Here is a 7,216-nt window from a genome sequence, read left to right as displayed (position 1 = left end):
ATAAATATTTTCTAACCAGAGAAAAGTCAGGCTAACTAGCTTGTGTTCATGGTAGATTTCACAGTACCGATTAAAGGAAAGGGTATATCCCCCTGCCTGTTACTCTCTTGAGGGGGGGGGAGGGGGTGGAAGACATTTTTACGCAGCAGCTGGTCATCAGAAGTGACAATTACATTCCAGGTTGCCTTCATTGTGTTTTTGAGAGCTGGGGAACTAAGGCCTAAGGTTTAAAACAGTTGAAGAATGGGAAATTTTTAGTAAGAGACTTTGAAAAAAACACCTCCATCCTGGCCAATGTGAGGAAGTAATGTCAGAGTGATGGTCTAATTTTGCTTTTGGGTCAATAGTTATGGTAAGTAGTCTGCACAACTGCACGTGTGTGTAGTCTTTAGAGTATATGGCTTCAAGTTCCATCTGAAGTTTGATGTGAAAGTTTTAGACCTGGGACTTGAACATACAGGAGAACACTGTGTTACATATATATATATATATATAAAATATATTCATTTTTCAAACACTTCATCAAAGGCAGCTGTCTACAACTTAGAGCATCAGAGCAGGTGACCGAACAAACTACATGCACACTTTCTTTTTCAAGTGGAATGGGCATTTTGCTAATCAGGTCTTTACCTGGTGCCTTAGGGTGAACATGTGCACATAAGTATATTAGTACAGCAATCTTCGCTGAACTATTACAGGATGTGCTACTTTTCACAGAATAACACAATCACAGAATATCACAGAACATTAGAGATTGGAAGGGACCTTGAAAGATCATCCAGTCCAATTCTCCTGCTGGAGCAGGAACACCTAAATCACAGAATCATAGAACTGTAGGGGTTAAGTCATGCACACAGGAATGCATCGAGGCAGGTTTTGAAAGTCTCTAGGGAAGGAGACTGCACAAGCCCCTTGGGCAGCATGTTCCGATGTTCTGTCAACACTTTTGTTCTGAGTGATGGTCAGAAGATGGCTTCGTCCTGTTGCTGGGTTTCCAAGCTTATTGCAGTTGGAAATAAAAGAAAATGCAATAGTTGTAATGGCTACACTTACACGATAATGAATTTTTGCACTTGAAGCCCCAAACAAATGTATGAGACTTAGTTCAATAACTTGATAATATCTTATGAGGAAAACAAACCTTGCTAGCATTTTGTTACCACTTAAATTACGTCCCCAGATCTCTGGCTTACACCCAGTGCAGAAAGTACATTATCGTGCAGTGCTAATATCTGCCCTTGGCTTGAGGGAAGCATGCATGTCTCTTTCTTCCTATCACTCCTGAAAGTGGGAAGACAGATACTGTCATTTTGGCATGTCAAAGCAGCCACAGAAGTTTCTCTAAAATTCCGATAAACTCCTGTACCCCACGGTTCCCAGACTGCCTGCATAGTTGCCTACCAATGTAATTTAGCTGACATGTTGTGAACAAGTCTGCCTCTTCTGCTGTGCCTTATGTGTATGCCACATTTCTCATGAATTGACTTACCAGTTGCTTCCTGCATTAGCAATAAACTCAGTTTAGTTAAATTCTTAGGAGTTGTGCTGAGGTGCTTGAGATGTGGGGCTGAGCAGCAGATTAAAGGCAAGGATCTGCAGCATCTTCCAGGAGGCATTATGGATGGGTACGTTTGTTACCCAACATCTGTTCTCCATCAGAGCCCTAGCACCTGCAGAGTTATTTCCTCTTCAGCCATTGTTATGGTTTTGGTTATTGATTGTGTTTTGCTTTCTGAGGTCACTTCATCTGTTTTATTGATAAGCTAGCAATGGGAGGCTCAATTTCCTACCGCGAGTTCTATACCAGATTCACAGTACAATTTTAAATGCAAAAAAATCAGATGAGGATGAAGGTGGGACATTCCCTGCTCATAAAAGCCACCAGCTGTTAATTGCTATTAGTTTTCTTTCATTGGTCATTGACTCCTAAGCATCTAGCAGTGCTTGGATTTTCCAATTTCTAAAGACCGATTTTAGCATGAATGATGCTGAAGAGAAAAAATAAATATTCACCATCTGTACTACGTCTTAAGATAATAAGCATGTCATTAGAGAGGGATTTTATTGTATCAAAGGGTGTCTTCACAGCTCAAAAAGACAAGAGGAGGCCAGTTTCTACCCCTCCTTCCTCTCAACATGTAAAAATTGTTACTCTGGTTTTGAAGAGCAGCCGTTAGCAGCAGGGGCATTGATAGCTGTCAGGTAACACCCACGGGTCTCTTATGGGGTGACAACTGGCAAAAATAAAAGAGCAGTAGCTTCAAATCTGTCGCTTATAAGTTCTAAAATGAGACATACTAAAAGCTGAGAATGGTTTGGTAAAGTTACAGTTCTGTACCAGTGCTGTGTGTGACCGTGCCAGCAGCCCTCCCAGAACTAATGCTATTCACCTGTCCCACCAGGGTGACACGCAAGTTTCTGCTCTGGTAGGAGGCAGTGCTATTGAGTGCAGGTTTTTAAGCAGCACTGCTGAAATAACTGTGACTTTAGGCCATGATGTAACGCTCTAAACAGTGTTTGGGCTGTCCCACTTGGGGCAGTCCATAGGGGGAAGAAAAGGCCAAAGCTGTAAGGTGTGGTGGTGGTTGTTCCTCACAGAAACCACCTCATGGCCTTACCTGCTCAGGCCCTCACAACGTCCTGTGATCGCCTCCTCAGGAGGGCCCATTTTGCCAGTAGCTTTCACCAACCACCCTGGCCCTTCAGCCTGGATCTGTGACCTTCTCAGGACACTTCTGTCCCACCTTGGGGTACCATTTGTCTAGAAGGAAAAAGCGGAGGCTGGTTTTGGTGGCTCGCTTCCTCAATAAGCAATGAGAACTGCCGTGCTGTTAGGTGCATCGCGGTTTCGCAGCTGCATCCTGCTCTTGAAAGCAAATCAATAGAAATGATGTTACTTTGTCACTTACGCTTGTTTTATGACCAACTTACACCATTTTTCTTCTCACAGGAGTACGGCCTCTATCGGTACAAGTCGTGTGGAGTTTAGCAGGAACTGTGCTCTAGCATGTGCCCTGGAAGGGCAATGAGAGGCCAAAATCTTGCTTGAAGGGAAGATATTCAGATTAGTTGCAGATGCTGAGCTAACACAAAGTCCTGTTAAAGAAAGCAGTAAATGTTTCTTGAAGCAGATAAACCTATGTATTTCGCTATATTCTTTTAGTTTATACTCTTTTAGTTTAGTTCAGACTTTCATGGCCTACAAAACATGTTGCCTGTGGTCTCTGTGCAAATGAGTACAAAGGTTTAGTAGACCTGATGAACTAAGATAATAACTATGGTGGTCCGATTCTTCAGTGCTTTAATAAAGAAACCCATGGAGCATTTACACATTTTTAGCATTGTTTTCTTTAGAAAAATAAGGAATGAGGAACAATTACATTTACAGAAAGATTAGAAAAAAAAAAAAAAAGTGTTTGAATTTTTCAACAAATTAAATAGAACAGAAATGTTATGTCTCCAAGATACTCATTTCCAAACACAGAAAAAATATGGTGGAAGAAAAAAAACACGTTATTAATGCTACTCAGAGGTGGTTTCTCAAGCAGGCGAGCCAACCACTAGGCTGTTGTATGGATGTTTCTCACGATTTAGTACTCCTCTTTCAATGAATAGACCTAAAGGGAAATCCTGTGTCATAAGCTTGTTCAGACATGTCTCTGCACTTATTCAGGTGCCTGTCTGTTGGTGGATATTTTTCCATATCCGGCTGCCATGGAACTTGCATTAAGGCATCTACATACATGGTATGCAGGGTAATAAGGCAAGCTGAACGATCTGATAGTGTTGCATCCAAGCTAGGTGCCTACATTTAGGTATTCGAGCAATTGCAAGCAGGTCAGATTGAAAATACTTTGCAGTCAGACGAGTCACTAGACTTTTTTTTTTTTTAAGAATGTCTGAAATTCTTCAGAAAAAAAAAAAAAAAAAAAAAAAAAAGCTTCTTGCCACATAATATCTAATAAATGATAAAATGAACATATACTTATTCATATTAAAATAAATTTGTACCAGCATTAGTTAGTAATTGGAGAATGCTGTGGATACAGCAATATGTAATCTGCCTTGGTAGTTATTAAGTTAAGTTATTAAACCTTGTATACTCAGATTGTAGCTGAGAGCCAAAAGAGAGCTTAACGTGGGATTGGGTTCCAGGCTCTGCTTTCAGCTCAGGTTTGTTACGACAGTGCCCAGAAGCCATTACCTGCCTGATGAGTCTTGCAGCAGACAGTAGTTCACACAACACATGTCAAACCTTGCTGAAGTTGTCACTGTTCATTGCCTTCTTCGAACTTGATACCAGCCCACCCATTAGCTACTACTCCAGAACTTGTCTAGTTTCCTACGGCTCTCCTAATTCCCTCAGAGGTGCAGGGCTGGAAGAACAGCTGGCATCTTAGCCAGCTTTCTCTGGTTATCAACCCCAGTTAAAGCCTGGTATCAGCACCAGATGCTTGCTGTCTATGCAGATTTCTTAAGGTAAGGCTCAGAAGTTCCCTTTAATTTGGCTTGCTAAGCACTGGAATCTGCTGATCTTATTTAAGCACTGCCACTGCTGAAGTCAGTGGGAGGTTTGTTCTCTTGGAAAGTGTTGAATTTGGATGTATTGATTGTTTTCTCACAGTGAAATCCTTCCAAATGCAAACACGAACTACATGCTTTCAAGGCTGTAATAAATGCTGCAAATGCAATTTTTTAAAGGAGTTGCATTAATTTTTCATGTGACTGGAGCTGCAGTAACTGCAGGATGCACTATCTCATTGCAATAGCTCACATCACATTGAAAAACAGGAAAAGGTATTGCCTTTTTCTATTCTGTATAATATTTATGAATACCCATCTCTTCCCTTTTTTATTATCTCTTTATTATGGATAGAACTAACAAGGACAATCTCTGAAAGGCAGCTTATGCAACTAGTTGCTGAAACAGATAAACTAGGCTGGATTGGTAGGATCATGAGGAAATAAAAGGTATTCTGGTTCCTTTTCTTAGAAATGGCAACCAAAGCTTTATATGTATATATATGTATACTACAGTTGTTCAAACTATTAGAGCCTTCTAATTTTTATTTTTATTTATTTATTTATTTTAATGAAAGAACAGGAAAACAGAGGAAAATTAAGGTAACTATTTTGCTGAAACAGATATGCAAAGTTCCCACCCCAATGTGATTCATAAACCAGGCAACTCATGAACCCAATTACTGGGGATTAGGCTGGAATCATGCACTGAATCTTAACTGCAGCTGGAATTTGGGAGTATTGGGGATGCAGGACAGATAAAGGGAAAAAAATTAGAATTAAAATGACCTAGGCTGTTTCTGCTTAATTACAAAAAAAAAAAAAAAAAAAAAAAAAAAAAAAAAAAAAATTTGAAATGATGCTAAAACTTTAAATAGTGAAAAAAAAAAAATCATTAAGTTGGTATGATCTGTATCTAAGAAAATACTTAGATGGTCTTTATGTCCCAGGACAGTGTTTAAAATGCAATTTAAATATTTAAGATGTTTGCTTAATCTTTTAAAGCGTTTTTTGTTTGTGTGTGTGTGTGTGTGTGTGTGTTTTCTCCCCAAAGAATATTCTCCAGAAGAGATGGCCTTGTTGAAAGTTCATGTACTTACTGGAAGTAAAGCTCTCATAAAGACTTTTAAAGTTAAGAGAACGGTGATAGTGAAAGTATAAGGTTTTAATTTGATTTCTGAATAAAAGTCTTTTGACTTCTAACCAAATTTCAAATAGTTCTGTATTCAAAATATGTACTGTACTATAGATCTTTGATCCTGTACTGAAATTCTGAAGCTCCCTGCTTTCCTTATGGCACACTCTCAAGCCTTTCTGTAATGTGGCAGTTGCAGACTTGGTCATGGGGTGCGTGTCACTGTGCTACTTGACAGGGCTGTTAGCTCCGCTGGGGAAGAGGCAGGATAACTGCTGCAGAACCATGTGTGACAGAAGTGTCCCACTAATTTTGGGAGCCCAACGTGAGATGTCTGCAACTTGATTTGAGCTAGTACTCTCGTAGCACATTATTCGTGCAAAGTGGAGCGTCTGTGTTTTGACTGTTAGTCTACACTGCTTGACAACTTTATGAACTGGGGCTCAGCTGTCTCTTGCTTGACACTTAAAAACAATGGAAAAATCTCCTGCTGTGCCTGTGAATGTCTGCTCTGGGGACAGCTCTTCAGAATCCCAGGGAAAATATGAGAACAAGCCTGGATAGCATTCAGGTCTGAAGGAGGGCATCAGAACTCAGGTTCCCATGGTGCCTGTTGCCTCCTTCCAGCACCACTCTCCTTCCTGCTCTGCTTTGGTCACACTCCTTCCCCTTTTTGTTTTGGTGACCCACAGCAGAATTGATGCTGCAGGTGACGTTTTGCTTGCATCCCATTGACTTGGCCCGTGCTGCACACTGCCCTGGGTGCCAGGGACCCTGCTGTAGGGCTAATCCTTGCTCAGACCCTGCAGACCTGACAAGGAGCATGAACTCAGCAGTACAGCTGAACTGCTTCATGGACTTAGCTGATTATTTTCCCCTGAGCCTGGGCAAGCAAAGATTTTGGAGGTTTAGCAAGGAGGGAGAGCCTAAAGCATCTCTGTGAAATACTGGTAATATGCACTTGAGCAAACTGATACCTGTTCTCCCTATGTTCTGAAAGAAATATCTGGCACTTTTCTTGCTCACAATTTTTTACCATTAAATAGTTGTCCACTGTTTCCTTTAATTTATTTTTTTTCCCAGGCAGCCTGTAGGGGGATGCTTGACCGAGCCATAGTGAAAAACAAAGGTTATATTTGAGCATAAGAAATTACTCTGTGAGTCAGAGCAGCATAGCTGCATTTCTCTATGTTTTTCGTTATGAATCTGATTAAGATAAGGTCACTCGGAAAACCAGTGAAAACAAGAAAGGCTATTGTAGTAGGCCACAGTTACACAGTTCAATCAGGATCCTGTGAAATGTCAGGTGAGAGAGCAATAACCATGGAATGAATGATGTAGGAGTGAATGGTTTTAAAACAGAACAAGGTTGTTGGAACTTCTACATAGACGTATCATTTCTTTTTCAGAAGGAAATGATATGGAGGATTTGAATATGTCCGGGCTGAAACAAGTGGCTGAGAAAGGGAGTACTGAGAGAACAGGCTTTTGATAGAAAATATATTGAAGTAAGTTATCATGTGAACACTTTGTGCCTCCCTGAAGTGCACACTTCTATGT

This window comes from Aythya marila (genome assembly GCF_965140915.1).
Source record: "Aythya marila genome assembly, chromosome: 12".
NCBI classification, from domain to species: Eukaryota; Metazoa; Chordata; class Aves; order Anseriformes; family Anatidae; genus Aythya; species Aythya marila.
The sequence above is the reverse complement of the archived record's forward strand: the minus strand, read 5'-3'. Positions refer to the sequence as shown.